The sequence below is a fragment of the Rhinopithecus roxellana genome, chromosome 20, assembly GCF_007565055.1.
Source record: "Rhinopithecus roxellana isolate Shanxi Qingling chromosome 20, ASM756505v1, whole genome shotgun sequence".
NCBI classification, from domain to species: Eukaryota; Metazoa; Chordata; class Mammalia; order Primates; family Cercopithecidae; genus Rhinopithecus; species Rhinopithecus roxellana.
The window spans coordinates 25,893,283-25,910,619 of NC_044568.1; the positions used below are offsets into that span (position 1 = coordinate 25,893,283).

The window sequence follows — 17,337 nt, forward strand, 5'->3', positions numbered from 1 at the left end:
CTTTTCTGCTTTAACAAAAATGTCATAGAGCACACCACTCCCCGCCCCCCCCCCCGCCCCCAGAAGTCCAGCCTTCACCTTAATTAGTGCGAGGCTGATTCGTGAACCCATTTATTCTTGTGGCAGAGGGGATATTTTCTAGAAGCATCACAACTCTAAGGTTATCCATTGATTTACATATTGGTGAAAATACACCAAGATCCAGAGAATATCTGTATCTTTGAATCTACACTCTCTTTAAATTAAGGAAAAATGATAGACTGTAGTTGCTAGGTGTGTGAGACATCAAGATCAATCCAAATAAAAATACCAAGTTGCCAGCTACAGTGGCTCACACCTGTAATTCCAGCACTTTGGGAAGCTGAGGCAATAGGATCATTTAAGCCCAGGAGTTTGAGACCAGCCTGGGCAACGTAGACTCTGTCTCTGCAAAAAAACAAAAAATTGAAAAGTAAAAAGATAAAAATACCAACTTAGTAATGTCCTTTAAAAGCAGTTTATAGTAAATTAAGCATACAATACATCATGCTTTTTTTTTTTTTTTTTTTTTGTGAGACAGACAGGATCTCTCTCTGTCACCCAGTCTGGAGAACAGTGGCATGATCTTGGCTCACTGCAACCTCTGCCATGGTGCACGTCACCATGCCTGGCTAATTTTTGTATTTTTTATTTATTTTATTTTATTTTCTGAGACAGAGTCTCATTCTGTTGCCCAGGCTGAAGTGCAGTGGCTTGATCTCGGCTCACTGCAAACTCCACCTCCTGGGTTCAAGTGATTCTGCTGCCTCAGCCTCCCTAGTAGCTGGGATTACAGGTGTGCACCACTACACCCAGCTAACTTTTTTGTATTTTAGTAGAGTTGGTTTTACCATGTTGGCCAAGCTGGTCTCAAACTCCTGACCTCAATTGATCCGCCCACGTCAGCCTCCCAAGGTGCTGGGATTACAGGTGTGAACCACCACACCTGGCCTAATTTTTGTATTTTTTGTAAAGATGGGGTTTTGCCAGGCTGGTCTTGAACTCCTAAGCTCAAGTGATCTGCTCACTTCAGCCTCCCAAAGTGTTGGGATTACAGGTGTGAGCCACCACAGCTGGGCACATGCCACCATACCCAGCTAATTTTTGTATTTTTAGTAGAGATGGTGTTTCACCATGTTGGCCAGGATGGTCTTGATCTCCTGACCTCCCAAAGTTCTGGGATTACAGGCTTGAGCCACCAGGTCCGGCCTGCCTTTTCGAATAAATATATTTATATTTACTTCTTATTATATGTTTCTGTTTTACAGGGATGAGCCTTAAGGAGTAAGACACCTGACAATACTAAAACAAGACAGTTACTTGGTTTGAGGACAGCCAGAGCACATCATGATCATTATCCCTTTTACATGCAAAGTGTCCTCCATAGGCTTGTGAGAATTAGATGACTTAACACCTCATCAGGGACTCCAGTCTTTTCCGTGGTGGGAGGTTACCTTTTTAGTGGTGAAAGTGGATTCATGTTCTGAGCAGTGAATTTTAAGGACCACTGTAAACTTTACTTTTAAAGCTATGTTCCCCGAACACCATGGCTCAGTTGCATTCTCATTGAATGGCCTGATGATGTCCACGTGGGTTATCTAACTCAGGCTGCAGATGATAACCAGGGATGAAGGACGGAACAGAATACTGGTCCTAAATGGGGCTTTTCAGGCAGAAATTTTCCTTTAGCAGTGGTTCCCCTTCTCTGAGCATGGCCTTCAGGGGAATGCAAAGATGAGTAATGAGTCCTGTGACTGCTTAACTGTAAAGTTGATTTAGTGGAAGCAGATAGTCTTCTGCAGAAGTAGAGCACAAGAGAGCTGGTGTCACGTGTTGCTGCAGAGGTCCAGAGGCTGCTTGGAGTTAAGAGAGGGGCCAGGACATTCTGCCAGTGGGAAGAAGTCAGTGCAGTTTTCACCTTTGAATAGGAGCAGAGCCTAAGCAGGTGAAAACAAAAGGGGTCTGTAATCCCAGTACTTTGGGAGGCCGAGGCAGGCGGATCACTTGAGGTCAGGAGTTCAAGACCAGCCTGGCCAACATGGTGAAACTCTGTCTTCATTAAAAATACAAAAATTACCCAGGCACGGTGACAGGCGCCTGTAGTCCCAGCTACTAGGGAGGCTGAGGCAGGAGAATCACTTGAACCTGGGAGGTAGAGTTTGCGATGAACTGAGATCCCACCACTGCCTTCCAGCCTAGGTGACAGAGTGAGACTCCATCTCAAAAAACAAAACAAAACCCAAAAAACAAAAGGGAGAGAGTAGAGTTGATTGACTTGGTGAATCAGGCGAGTTGGGAGGCAAGAAGATGGGGGGGGCATGTTCATTAAAGCATTGTTCTGTGTAACATCAGCTATGGGCTGCTGGCAGTGGGTAGAGGAGAATGGAAGGAGTTTGGACTTGTTCTTTTTGGCCTTGTAACTCATTCATTCATTCGTCATTCATTCATCTGCTCATTCACCAGATAGTCACTGATGTGTCAGGCACTTTTCTAGGCAGTTGGGATACTTCAGTGAACAAAATTAGAAAGGACTCTGCTCTCAAGGAGCTTACCTTCTAAAGAGGGCAGACAAGAATTCAGTAAATAAGTAAATTGTGTGGTATCCTAGATGGCAGTAGTATCTCAAATGGGAAAAAAGGTAGAGAAAGGTAAGGGCGATTGAGTGGGGAGGTGGGGGTTTTGTAGTGGGGTGCAATTTAAAATGATGTGGTCAGGGTAAGCCTTATCCTTATTGAGATGGTGACATCTGAGCAGACTTGAAGGAGATGAGGGAGTTGATGTCTAGAGGAAGAATGCTCTGGGCAGAGGGAACAGCCTAGCGGCAGGATGTGTGTCTGGTGTATTCAAGGAGCAACAAAGAGGCCAGTGTAGCTTGAGCTGATGATTTGGGGCAGGGAACTAATACGACTTCTTAGATTTTTTTAAAGATTGCCATGAGTGATGAATCCTAGGAGAAAAAGTTTGATATTATATTTGATAATAGTTCCTTTGGAGAGGTGTTTTGATGAGTGGGACCTTTCCCCTGAGCATAGTTAACAAATTCCTGAACTGGCTCCATCTGAAGCAGGATGGGACTGGGAGCAGAGATGGAGGAGCTGGGATACCCATTTAGAATGTTTACATAGATATAGCTATGTATCTATAGGATCATTAGTAGCAATGTCTATGTAAACATTATGCATCCTCATTTGCTTTTCTTTCTTTTCTTTTTTTTCTTTTTTCTTTTTTTTTTTTTTTTTTTTGAGATGGAGTCTTGCTCTATCGCCAGGCTGGAGTGCAGGGGCGTGATCTTGACTCACCGCAACCTCCAACTCCCTGGTTCAAGCGATTTTCCTGCCTCCACCTCCCGAGTAACTGGGATTACAGGCATGCACCACCATGCCCAGCTAATTTTTGTGTTTTTAGTAGAGATGGGGTTTCACCATGTTGACCAGGATGGTCTCGATCTCATGACTTCGTGATCTGCCCACCTCAGCCTCCCAAAGTACTAAGATTTTAGGCGTGCGCCACTGCGTCTGGCCTGCCCCTTTTTTTTGAGGGGGGATGGAGTCTCGCTCTGTCACCTGGGCTGGAGTGCAGTGGTGCAGTCTCGTCTCACTACAACCTCCGCCTCCCGGGTTCAAGCAATTATCCTGTCTCAGCCTCCCAAGTAGCTGGGATTACAGGTGTGCGCCACCACACCCAACTCATTTTTTGTATTTTTACTAGAGAGGGGTTTTACTCTGTTGGCCAGACTGGTCTCAAACTCCTGACCTCAAGTGATCCACCCGCCTCAGCCTCCCAAAATGCTGGGATTACAGGTGTGAGCCACCCCATTGGCTTGCCTTTTTTTCATCACACGTGTACTACATTTTTAGTTAGGAAACAAAAAAGGCATTTGCCATTCTTAAATTTGAAGCCACCAGAACAGTGAGAAATGAGAGAAGTTTTAAGCTAGGTGTAGTGGCACACACACCTATAGTGCCAGCCACTTGGGAGGCTGAGGTGGGAGGATCACTTAAGCTCAGGAGTTTGAGGCTACAGTGAGCTATGATTGCACTACTGCACTCCAGCCTGGGCAGCAGAGAGAGATCCCATCTCAAAAAAAAAAAAAAATTTAAAATTAAAACAGAAAGAAAAGAGAAATGAGGGAAGTTTTATAAGAAAAATGCTACATATGGAGACCAGATCTCTTCATGTTAGAGAAGAGATTTCCTTGATAGGAAATGGGGAGGAGGGGTCATGGCCTGGTCTCTGTTGACTCTGGATCCCAAAAGCTCTGGTTAGATCAGGGTGAACAGACCCAGCAAAACCTGGCTTAGGTCACCCAAACTCAGATAAGATGCTCCTGGGGCCACCAGGGGAAACCAGACGAGCTGAATCAGGTCAGGATGTTTGTGGTCAAGGATGTCTGAGCTTCCTCTGTCCAGAGGTTCCCCTTCTCAGCTTTGACCTGAGCTAGCAGGAGGTGGTCTCTAAGCCTTAGCACAGATTGCACCTTCCCCTGTGTAAGGTTAGGTACTGCTCCTATATGTGCCCATAACATCTGTGAACACCTTTTTTTTTCTTTTTTTTTTTTGAGACGGAGGCTCACTCTGTCGCACAGGCTGGAGTGCAGTGGTGTGATTTCAGCTCACTGCAACCTCCGCCTCCCAGGTTCAAGCAATTCTCCTGCCTCAGCCTCCCGAGTAGCTGGGACTACAGGCACGTGCCACCACGGCCAGCTAATTTTTTGTATTTTTAGTAGAGAAGGGGTTTCACCGTGTTAGCCAGGATGGTCTCAATCTCTTGACCTCTTGATCTGTCCGCCTTGGCCTCCCAAAGTGCTGGGATTACAGGTGTGAGCCACCGCGCCTGGCCCGTGCACACCTATTATAATACTGTTCTTACATGGAATGGAGTGGTGCATTTACCCAGCCTTCTCTGTACCAGGCTTTGTGCTCCTTTAGAGTAAGGCCATTTGACTCCTCCCTTCAACCCCTTGCCCAGACTAAACACGACGTAACGTGATCATTCATAACCGCTTAAGTTGAAGCAGCAATTTTATACTTTCTGCTCCTAATATAGCACAAATTATATTTCTCAGTCACAATGACCCCATTTTATTTTCCGATAAAATGATTATATGAAACAATATGATTTGCACTGAACAGTTTTTGAAAAATTTGTCTTTCGGATGTTAGGATGTCAAAACCTGTTCCTCTTAGAACTGTTTCAGGCCGGGTGTGGTGGCTCACGTCTGTAATCCCAGCACTTTGGGAGGCTGAGGCGGGCAGATCACGAGGTCCGGAGATCGAGACCATCCTGGCCAACATGGTAAAACTCCGTCTCTACTAAAAATACGAAAAAATTAGCCGGGCGTGGTGGCAGGCGCCTGTAGTCCCAGCTACTCGGGAGGCTGAGGCAGGAGAATGGCGTGAACCCGGGAGTCAGAGCTTTCAGTGAGCCAAGATCGTGCTACTGCACTCCAGCCTGGGCGACAGAGCAAGACTCTGTCTCAAAAAAAAAAAACCTGTTTCAAAAATAAGATTATTTTCCTTACTTTTCCGTGTTGTATTACTTTTATTAAAGTATATCTTATGGCCAGGTACAGTGGCTCACACCTATAATCCCAGCACTTTGGGAGGCTGAGGTGGGCAAATTGCATGAGCCCAGGAGTTCAAGACCAGCCGGGGCCACATAGTGAAACCCCATCTCTACTAAAACTACAAAAATTAGCTGGGTGGGACGGCACACGCCTGTAATCCCAGCTACTTGGGAGGCTGAGACATGAGAATCGCTTGAGCCCGGGAGGTGGAGGTTACAGTGAGCCAAGATTGCGCCACTGCGCTCCAGCCTGGGAGACGCAGCAAGACTCTGTCTCAAAACAAATAAATAAAGTATATCTTACTGTATAAATAAATAAAGTATATAAATAAAGTATATATGTGAGCATATATAATATTAGAGACTTTTTAGCTTTGACATAATCTTTTTCAATTTTTAAAAATTTTGATAAAATACACATAAGACAATCTTAACTAATTTTAAGTGTACAGTTCAGTGGTATTAAATACATTCATATGTAGTGCAGTCATCACCACTATCCATCTTCAAAACTCTTCATCTTGTAAAACTGAAAACTATAATCCATTAAACAATAACCCTTCATTCTTTCTTCCAGTCCCTGCAACTGCCATTTTGCTTCCTATCTCTATGATTTTGACCACTCTCTCATATAGGTGGAATCAAACAGTATGTTTTGTTTTGTTTTTTATTAAGACGGAGTCTTGCTCTGTCACCCAGGCTGGAGTGTGGTGGCGCAATCTCGGCTCACTGCAACCTCAGCCTCCTAGGTTCAAGCAGTTCTGTCTCAGCCTCCTGAGAGCTGGGACTACAGTCATACACCACCATGCCCAGCTAATTTTTGTGTTTTTAGTAGAGCCAGGGATTCATCATATTGGCCAGGCTGGTCTTGAACTCCTGACCCACCAAGTGATCTGCCCGCCTCAGACTCCCAAAGTGCTGGGATTACAGGCGTGAGCTGCCACATCTGGCCAGAATCATACAGTATGTATCTTTTTGTGGCTGGCTTATTTCATTTATTATAATGTCTTCAAGATTCATCTAAGTCGTAGCATATATCAGAATTTTCTTTCTTTTTTTTTTTTTTTTTTTTTTTTTTTTGAGACGGAGTCTCGCTCTGTCGCCCAGGCTGGAGTGCAGTGGCCGGATCTCAGCTCACTGCAAGCTCCGCCTCCCGGGTTCACGCCATTCTCCTGCCTCAGCCTCCCGAGTAGCTGGGACTACAGGCGCCCGCCAGGTCGCCCGGCTAGTTTTTTGTATTTTTAGTAGAGACGGGGTTTCACCATGTTAGCCAGGATGGTCTCGATCTCCTGACCTCGTGATCCGCCCGTCTCGGCCTCCCAAAGTGCTGGGATTACAGGCTTGAGCCACCGCGCCCGGCCAGAATTTTCTTTCTTTTAAAGGCTGAATACAGTGCTTTAAAATAAAAGCCTTTCTGGCCGGGCGCAGTGGCTCAAGCCTGTAATCCCAGTACTTTGGGAGGCCGAGACGGGCGGATCACGAGGTCAGGAGATCGAGACCATCCTGGCTAACCCGGTGAAACCCCGTCTCTACTAAAAAATACAAAAAACTAGCGGGCGCCTGTAGTCCCAGCTACTCGGGAGGCTGAGGCAGGAGAATGGCGTAAACCCGGGAGGCGGAGCTTGCAGTGACCTGAGGTCTGGCCACTGCACTCCAGCCTGGGCGACAGCGCAAGACTCCGTCTCAAAAAAAAAAAAAAAAAAAAAAAAAAAATCCTTTCTAAGGGTAAATACAATTCTATTTTGCTTATCCATTCATCTGTTGATGGACACTTGGATTGTTTCCATATTTAGCTGTTGTGAATAATGTTGCTATAGCACTGAACATGAACATGAGGCATTGAACTATTGAATGTTGGGGTATAAATATCTCTTTGAGTCCCTACTTTCAATTGTTTTGGTTGTATACCCAGAGAGAAATTGTGGGGTCATATGGTAATTTTTTCCTGGAACCACCATACTGTTTCCATAGCAGCTGTACCTTTTTACATTCGTAACGACAGTGCACAAAGGGTTCCAATTTCTCCACATCCTGCCAACACTTGTTATTTTCTGTTTTGTCTTGATAGTAGCCATCCTAGCTTGTGTGAGGTGATATCTCATTGTAGTTTTGATTTGCATTTCTCTAATAATTAGTGATTTTGAACATCTTTGTATATCTTCTTTGGAGAAATGTTTATGCAAGTTCCTGGCCCATTTTTGAATTGTTTTTTGTTGGATTTTTAGGAATTCTGTATATATTCTGGGTATTAATTGCTTAATAATCTAGACTTTTTAATAGAAAAAAGTCATTTATGATCCCTCTTCTCTAGGACCTCTGTATTTGTTCTGATGAATTTCTTTTTCTCCTTATGCATGTTTTTCCCCTTAAACATTTTTAGCATATTTTAAATTTCATTTAAGTTTTATGAGGATTCTTTTTTTGTTGTTTAAAATCAAATCAGTTTTAATGACTGTATTATATTGCTTTGTATGAATGTACCAAAATTTATTTAGCCATTTCTCACAGAACATTTAGGTTGTTTCTGAAATTTTTACTCTTTTTTTTTTTTTTTTTTTGAGAGGGAGTCTCGCTCTGTCGCCTGGGCTGGAGTGCAGTGGCCGGATCTCAGCTCACTGCAAGCTCCGCCTCCCGGGGTTACCGCCATTCTCCTGCCTCAGCCTCCCAGTAGCTGGGACTACAGGCGCCCGCCACCTCGCCCGGCTAGTTTTTTGTATTTTTTAGTAGAGACGGGGTTTCACAGTGTTAGCCAGGATGGTCTCGATCTCCTGACCTCGTGATCCGCCCGCCTCGGCCTCCCAAAGTGCTGGGATTACAGGCTTGAGCCACCGCGCCCGGCCGAAATTTTTACTCTTATACATAATGCTGGGATAAAATTCTACTTGGTTACAATACATAAGTTTTTCAAAATACAGTTGATCTCTCTTTTTTTTTTTTTTTTTTTTGAGACAGAGTTTTGCTCTTGTTGCCCAGGCTAGAGTGCTATCTCAGCTCACTGCAACCTCCGCCTCCTAAGTTGAAGCGATTCTCCTGCCTCAGCCTTCCAAGTAGCTGGGATTACAGGCATGTACCACCACGTCCGGCTACTTTCGATTTTTAGTAGAGATGGGGTTTCACCATGTTGGGCAAGCTGGTCTCAAACTCCTGACCTCAACTGATCCACCTGCCTCGGCCTCCCAAAGTGCTGGGATTACAGGTGTGAGCCACCGCGTCTGGCCCAATTGATCACTTTTTTATATCTGTATTACTAAGGGAAATAGCCATCAGAGAGAAAGCACTCTCTTGGACAGGTTTTGGTGTCATGCTTATTCTTAATTTGTAGAAACATTCAGATTGCTTTTCACCTTTTTCTGTCTTTTGAAAGAATTTACCTATAAAACATTTAGACCCAGGATTTTTATACACAGGATGGTTTGGCAACAATTTTTTCTATTTCCTCCTCAATTATGAAGGTTTCTGCTTTTTTGTGTCAACATTGGTAGTTTAGAATTTAAAAGTTTTCCACTTTGTTAAGATATTTTGCATTTCTTAACACACTATTTGTGTATTTCACTATTTTGTTTATCTTTTTTTTCTTTTTTTTTTTTTTGAGACAGAGTTTCGTTCTTATTGCCTAGGCTGGAGTGCAATGGCACATCTCAACTCACTGCAACCTCCGCCTTCTAGGTTCAAACAATGCTCCTGCCTCAGTCTCCCGAGTAGCTGGGATTACAGGCATGCACCTCTACACCCGGCTAATTTTGTATTTTTAGTAGAGATGGGGTTTCTCCATGTTAGTCAGACTGGTCTCAAACTCCCAACCTCAGGTGGTTCACCCTCCTCGGCCTCCCAAAGTGCTGGGATTACAGGCATGAGCCACCGCGCCTGGCCTTATCCTCCTATCTTCAAGTTCATCTTTTAAAAATTTCTTCTTACTCAATTTATCAGAGGTTTTTCTGTTTGGCTGGTGCTCGAGAGGAACCAGCCTTAGATTTGGCTGTTAATGCCATCGTTTTCTTTTTGCCTCTACTTTTTGTAATGTAAGAATTTAATTCACCAACCCACATTTTTTTTTTTTAATCCTTGAAACAACTCCTCATTTTCTTTCAGTGAGAATTACCCAAATTCTGTATCCATTCACTCAGCAGATGTGTTTGGAATGCTTGCCCTGTGCCAGGCAGTGGTTCTTTTTTTTTTTTTTTTTTTTTGAGACAGAGTCTGGCTCTGTCGCCCAGGCTGGAGTGCGGTGGCCGGATCTCAGCTCACTGCAAGCTCCGCCTCCCGGGTTTACGCCATTCTTCTGCCTCAGCCTCCCAAGTAGCTGGGACTACAGGCGCCCGCCTCGTCGCCCGGCTAGTTTTTTGTATTCTTTAGTAGAGACGGGGTTTCACCGTATTAGCCAGGGTGGTCTCGATCTCCTGACCTTGTGATCCGCCCGTCTCGGCCTCCCAAAGTGCTGGGATTACAGGCTTGAGCCACCGCGCCCGGCCAGGCAGTGGTTCTTAACCAGGGTCATACTTCAGAACCAGTCAGGAAGTGGTGCCTGCTTCCTCTGGGGTTCCTCATTTCAGTGAGGAAATGTGATGAGAGTGCACGTAAATGACTGAGCTCAGTGCTTGCCTAGCAGCAAGTGTTCAAGAAATCTGAACTGTTGCTCTTTGATAATGAACCACCTGAAGAGCTTTTAAAAGATGCTGGGCAGGACCCTCCATGCATGGGCAATTTAGAAAAGCTTCCCAGTTGATTCTGGACACTCTCGGCTTGCAGTGTCAGAGATACTGAAGTAAAAAGGAGTTTAAGAAATTCTTGAGGGAGAAAAATGTAACTAGATGGCTACAGTTGTGAAATGGAGATGGGGACCAAATGCTTAAGAGGGATGGGGAGCACGGAGGATGTGGGGAAGCTTCAGGAGGGAACGGAACAGTGAACTGGTTCCACAAGGATGACTAGCAATTTTTCCTGTGGAACTGAGGGAAGAAAGTACATTATGGTCAGAATAGGATGTATAAAGGCAAAGAGACACAAAAGAGAATGTTGTTACTGGGACAAAGAGTCCATGTGGCAGAAGCTTGGGTGTGTGACAGGAGGCAGCATTTGAGAGAAGGACGATGCCCTGAGGTGGAGACGCCCTGAGGTGGAGACGCATAACAATGTAGAACAGTGGTGTCCCAAAGAAATACAGATTCCATGTATAATTTTAACTTTTCTAGTGGCTACAATGTAAAAAGAAACAGGTGACATTAATTTTGGTAATATATATTATTTGAAACAATATATCCAGAATATTATCATCTCTACATGTAATAAATATTTTAAAATTACTAATGAGGTATTTTACGTTCTTTCCTTGGTACTAAGTCTTTGAAATCCAGTGTGTATTTAATTTAATTAATTTATTTATTTGAGACAGTCTCACTCTGTCGCCCAGGCTGGAGTGCAGTGGCGCGATCTTGGCTCACTGTAACCTCTGCCTTATGGGTTCAAGCCATTCTCCTGCCTCAGCCTCCTGAGTATTTGGGATTACAGGTGTGCTCCACCACACCTAGCTAATTTTTGTATTTTTGTAGAGACTTGGTTTCTCCATGCTGGCCAGGCTGGTCTCAAACTCATGACTTCAGGTGATCCACCCACCTCAGCCTCCCAAAGTGCTGGAATTATAGGTGTGAGACACTGTGCCTGGCCTCGTGTGTATTTTACTTAATCACACATGCCCATTTGGACTAGCTACATTGCAAGTGTGGCTTGTAAGTTTGTTTGTTCTTTTTCTTTTCCTCCCAGTATTTAAAACCAGTTTGTAATTGGGTGAACATCTAAATCCTTAATTTAAAAACAATGAATAGCCACATGTGGCCAGTGGCTGCCATATTAGACTGTGTAGCTCTAGATGGCCTTTTCCTGGATTAATGCTGTCATTGGCAAGGGAGGATTTCAGCTGGATTTGAAGGATGAAGGCAAGGGACTGAATTCAGGAGACATTTCTGAGGCTTTTGGTGACTGCAAGGCATAAAGGAAACACGAAGAGTCAAGGATGAGGTCCAGGTTTCCAGTCTTCAATACTGCAGATGGTGATGCAGTAGGAATCTGTGTGTGTGCAAAGGTTGATAGTGATGTTTCTTCTGTCTGTACACCGTTGTTAGTTACATTGTCAGCTATCAGCTTATTAACCTGTGATCGGTCTGGCATCAGAGGCCACTGAGGAGTTAAGTGGAGACACCACACTGTATTGCCATAAATGTGATGTTTTCTAATTGGGCAAACTCTGTATTTGCACATGTCCTTTCTGGAAGTGCCCTTTCACCCCATCTGCTCATAAAACTCTTATTTCTGTAGTTCAGGGAACTCGTGTTATTGATGAGGTAATTGGATCTCCAGGAGGTGTGAGATCTACTCAAGGATATTATGCATTTATTCATTATGGAACTTTTTAGGAGCTTTATGGAGCTTTTTAGAAGCTCATGAAATTGAGTGTTCTCAACTTAGTATGTGCTGTTCCTAGTTCCTTGCTTTGGGTTCCACTAGTTGGCCAAGATCCTTGTATGTCAGCATAAGGAAAGGGAACATGTGATACTTCTTTTTTTTTTTTTTTTTTTTTTGAGACAGAGTCTCACTCTGTTGCCCAGGCTGAAGTGCAGTGGCACAGTCTCAGCTCACTTCAACCTTCGCCTCCTGGGTTCAAGCAATTCTCCCTGCCTCAGCCTCCCAAGTAGCTGGGATTACAGGTGCCCGCCACCACGCCCAGCTAATTGTATTTTTACTAGAGATAGGGTTTTACCATGTTGGCCTGGCTGGTCTCGAATTCCTGACCTGAGGTGATCCGCCTGCCTCGGCCTCCCAAAGTGCTAGGATACTTCCTAAAACTTTGTTAGTTTTTTTTTTTTTTTTGAGATGGAGTGTCGTGCTGTCACCCAGGCTGGAGTGTAGTGGCGTGATCTGGCTCACTGCAAGCTCTGCCTCCTGGGTTCACACCATTGTCCTGCCTCAGCCTCCTGAGTAGCTGGGACTACAGGTGCCCGCCACCACGCCCGGCTAATTTTTTTGTATTTTTATTAGAGACGGTGTTTCACCCTGTTAGCCAGGATGGTCTCAATCTCCTGACCTCATGATCCATCTACCTCAGCCTCCCAACGTGTTGGGATTACAGCCACTTTGTTAATTTTTAAAAGGAGTTGATGATGAGGTCCTGTTATATCTGGAAGAAGGATGAGCAGCTGTCTGCAAGGTGTTACTTGATCATTTATTAGGGTTCAAGGTGTGACCTGCAGCATGAGAATGCCCTGAAGTTGATCTGACTCAGAGTGACTAACTTCCACCGAGGATCTCGGAGTGCATTTTACCTATGTACTCTGGCAGACTTTTTTTTTTTTTTTTTTTTTTTTTGAGACAGAGTCTCGCCCTGTCACCCAGGCTGGAGTGCAGTGGCCGGATCTCAGCTCACTGCAAGCTCCATCTCCCGGGTTCACGCCATTCTCCTGCCTTAGCCTCCCGAGTAGCTGGGACTACAGGCGCCGCCACCTCGCCCGGCTAGTTTTTTTTTTTGTATTTTTAGTAGAGACAGGGTTTCACCGTGTTAGCCAGGATGGTCTCGATCTCCTGACCTCGTGATCCGCCCGTCTCGGCCTCCCAAAGTGCTGGGATTACAGGCTTGAGCCACCGCGCCCGGCCGTTCTGGCAGACTTTTGATCGTCCATTATGTACCAAACTGGTTCTGGCCTCTGGAAATTTGAAGGTGCCTGAGCCAAGGTCTTTGACCCTCTAGAAGCACAGTTTGGTGGGAGTGACCACTGGGTAACAAAACACCTGAATGTAGTATTGTCTTATGAGCTGTGCTAGAGAGAGGCCCAAGGAGGAGAGCTGCTGGGATGGGAGGGGGACACAGCCCAGACCTAGGGTATGTATGGAGCCGCAGAGGAGAGAACTTGACCAAGTCTTGGTGAAGAGTGAAGAGTAAGCCTTAGCCAGGCCAAGGAAAAAGCCTGAGCGCTTGAAGCAATGCTTGCCGAGGTGAAAGAGCATTCTGGTTACAAGGAGCTGTAACTCTTCTGCATGGCCAAATGTTAGAGTCTGAGGGGAGGAGAAGCCAGATTGGGGGCTGTGGAGCTTCCCGGGGGACTAGGCCATGAAGGGCTCTGAAGCTCACACTGAGGAACCTAAGTTTTAATCTCAAGACAAATATTTATTAAATATTTGTGAATGAGGCACAGTGGCTAACACCTGTCATCCAAGCACTTTGAGAGGCCGATGCAGGAGAATTGCTTGAGCCCATAAGTCCAAGACCAGCCTGGCAACATAGAGAAACCCTATCTCTACAAAAATAAAAATAAAAAATAGCCAGGTATGGTGGCACACACCTGTTGTCCTAGCTGCTTAGGAGGTTGAAGTGGGAAGATTGCCTGGGCCCAGCAGGTCAAGGCTGTAGTGAGCTATGATTGCACCACCGCACTGTAGCCCGGGAACAGAGCAAGACTTTGTCTCAAAAGAAAAATGTATTAAATATTTGTGGAGCACCTACTACATGTCAGGTCTGTTCTAGGCAATGGAGATTCAACAGTAAAGAAAATAAATAGTATTCCTACTCTCTTGGGGTTTACATTCTGCTGTGGGATATAGACTGTCAACAAACATATGATACGTCAGGTGGCAAAGGCTGTGAACAAAGACGGTGAGAATATAGAGTGGGGTGCTGTTTTATGGAGGATAGTGAGGAAAGGTTGCTCCGATCAAGTGACATTGGAACAAAGAGCTGAAGCCAGTGACTGGGGAGCCACGAGCGTACATGCGGGAAGAGGCTCAAGTCAAGACAACAGGCAGAACACAGGCACCAGGGAGGAAGTAGGTTTAGTGTCTTCCAGGAATCAGAAGGAGGATGGGGTGGGTGCAGGGGAGAGCTTCACGTGGGGGAGGAGGCTTGAGGTGAAGTCAGGGAGCTAGCTGGCACCCAGATTGTGAAGGGCCTATAGGCGGCCATAAAGACTTTGACTTGACTTGGAATGAATCAGGGTGCCATTGGAGGCCTTGAAACAGAGGTGACTTGATCTGGCAGATTCTTTTTTTGTTTTGTTTTTCTTTCAGACAGGGTCTTACACTGTCACCTAGGCTAGAATGAAGTAGTATCATTGTGGCTTACTGTAGCCTTGAACTCCTGGGTTCAAGCAATCCTCCTGCCTCAGTCCTCCAAGTAGCTGGGACCATAGATGTAAGCCACCATGCCCAGCTAATTAAAAAAAAGTTTGTTTTTTTTTTAGAGATGGGGTCTCACTATGTTGCCCAGGCTGGTCTGGAACTCCTGGCCTCTAGTGATCCTCCCACCTCAGCCTCCCAAAGTGCTAGGATCACAGGTGTGAGCCACCATGCCCAGCAGTCTGGCAGGTTTTAACAAGATCTCTCTGGTTGTCATGTGGAAAATGGACTTGGGTAGTGGGGCAAGAGTGAGAAGAGAGATGAACTAGGAGGTTATAGCATTCAGTAGTCCAGGTAAGAGATAGTAACTTGAACTAGGGTGAGGGTGATAGGAATAGGGAAAAGTGGGAGGCAGTGAAGGGTTTATGGTTTTTGTTTTTTTAAGATGGAGTCTTGCTCTGTCACCCAGGCTGGAGTGCAGTGGCATGGTCTCGGTTCATTGCAGCCTCCATCTCCCAGGTTCAAGTGATTCTCCTGCCTCATCCTCCCAAGTAGCTGGGATTACAGGCACCCATCACCGCTTCTGGCTAATTTTTGTATTTTTAGTAGAGATGGGATTTTGCCATGTTGGCCACGCTAGTCTTGAACTCCTGACCTCAGGTTATCCACCCGCCTCAGCCTCCCAAAGTGCTGGGATTACAGGTGTGAGCCACTCGGCCTGGCCACAGTGAAGGGTTTGTGAACATGATCAAATTTGTGTTTTGAAGTAACTCTGATAGTGCCCAGGGGAAAAAAAGCGGGGGGTGGGATCAATAATTAAAGAACAGAGGCCAGTGGTTGCCCTGTCAAGGCAAGAAATGATGAGCGGCTTGGAGCAGATGTTTGCTTGCTGGTTAGCACATTCTTCACCTTGAGTACAGAATCTTTGGGAAAGCAGAATGAAACCAGGAGGCCAGCCAGGCTCAGAGAGGCTCACACTTGTAATCTCAGCACTTTAGGAGGCCGAGGTGGGAGAATCACTTGAGTCCAGGAGTTTCAGACCAGCCTGGGCAACATAGTGAGACCCCATCTCTATTAAACAAATTAAAACAAAAGAAACCAGGAGGCCATATGTTAAATATGAGGAACCAGTTAAGCAAAGGAGTCCTGGTTGGGCAATGACTATTACTAAACCAAAGAGACAATATGTCTAGAGGGTAGAGTAGGCAATGGGGAGAAGGTTTTACTTCTCACCACTTATCTCAAAATGGCTGGTCCAACGCCTTTATCCTCCTCGCTGGCCATGCCTCTCCCAAGACCAGCCTCCCTTCTCAAGCTTCCCAATCCCTGGATTGGATTCCCACATTTTCTTCTTCCATGCAGATGGCACTTACCTCTTAGGACCTGGTACAGAGCCTACCTTGAAGTGTTATCTCCCTCTCCCAGTCTTTCCTGCTTTGAGCGCCTGCAGCACCTCACCTTACTGTGTATTGTCTCATATTGTGCTCTAATAAATAACACTTTTAAAATAAACTGAACCATATTCAAGGACTGCAGTGTTTTTCTTTTGCATTTTTAGTGTGCCACAGTATATATAGTAAAGCCAGGCACCTTGTAAATATCTAGTCCGTCAGATCTCTAACCTTGGTCAGAAAAATGGCCCCAGTTTCAACCCTCCCCTGTTCCTGCAGGGACACAGCCAAGTGTTGAACAGGAATATGGGGCAGAGGAGCCAGTATGGTGTGTGGATGTGGTCATGCACCTCACACGAAGAAGGGGCTACGCCTGCCTTCTTTAATATTCAAATCTCATCCATCTCCTCAAGGCTCAACTCGTTCAGGAAACAGAGGTATAGTGTGAGTCAGGCACTTGCTGGACAATGGTGTGTAGAATTTAAAAAACAACCAAAAGTATTATCCTTGCCCTCATAATATGTACCGTTTAACTAGGAAAACAAGCATTAAATAGATGAGGAGGTTTGTTTGAATAATGGTAGGTGTGCAGAGTGGTTTAAAGCACACGATTAGGGAGGTTGACTCTCCAGTTGGGGATCAGAAGACTTCACTGGAGATCTGCTAAGCAGCACCTGAAATATGAAATGGAATTGGCTAAGGGTAATGGGAGGAGAGAATGATACCCTTGAAGAATCTGAGTGAATCCAGTTCAGCTATACCTAAGCAAACAAGAGAAGGGTACAGAATAAAGTTGAAGCCTCTGTGAAGCCTTCCCTCACTGCTCCAGCTAACTCAGTTCTGCTTTCAATGTCTTTTTGCACTGATTGTTTGTTCCATACTTTGTTATATGCTTTCTGAGACAAGCCTAACCAGTAATTAGCCAGATATGGTGGCCCATGCCTGTAGTCCCAGCTACTCTGGAGGCTAAGGTGGGAGGATTACTTGAGCTCAGGCAGTTGAGGCTGCAGTGAGTTGTGATTGAGCCACTGGACTCCAAACTGGGTGAGAGAGTGAGACCCTGTCTCAAAAAAAAAAGGGGGGGGGGCGGGACATAGCTCAAGGAGGCCATGGTCTCAGGTGACTCTTGGTTTAACAAGGCCAAGTGATTCTAGACAATCAGCCCACAAGCATCAGAACTGACAATTGGGAGGCATGGGACACCTCAGCCAGCCATGTGTCCATGGGATGGTGGAGGAAGAAGTGATTGGAATAGGGTAAAAAGCAG

At 45.3% G+C, this 17,337-nt stretch overlaps 1 protein-coding gene across 7 annotated transcripts in view; it reads left to right on the forward strand.

Moving 5' to 3' along the window:
- ZFP90 (ZFP90 zinc finger protein) overlaps window positions 1-17,337 on the forward strand; it is a 36,982-nt gene that overhangs the window by 7,554 nt on the left and 12,091 nt on the right. The window lies entirely within an intron of this gene.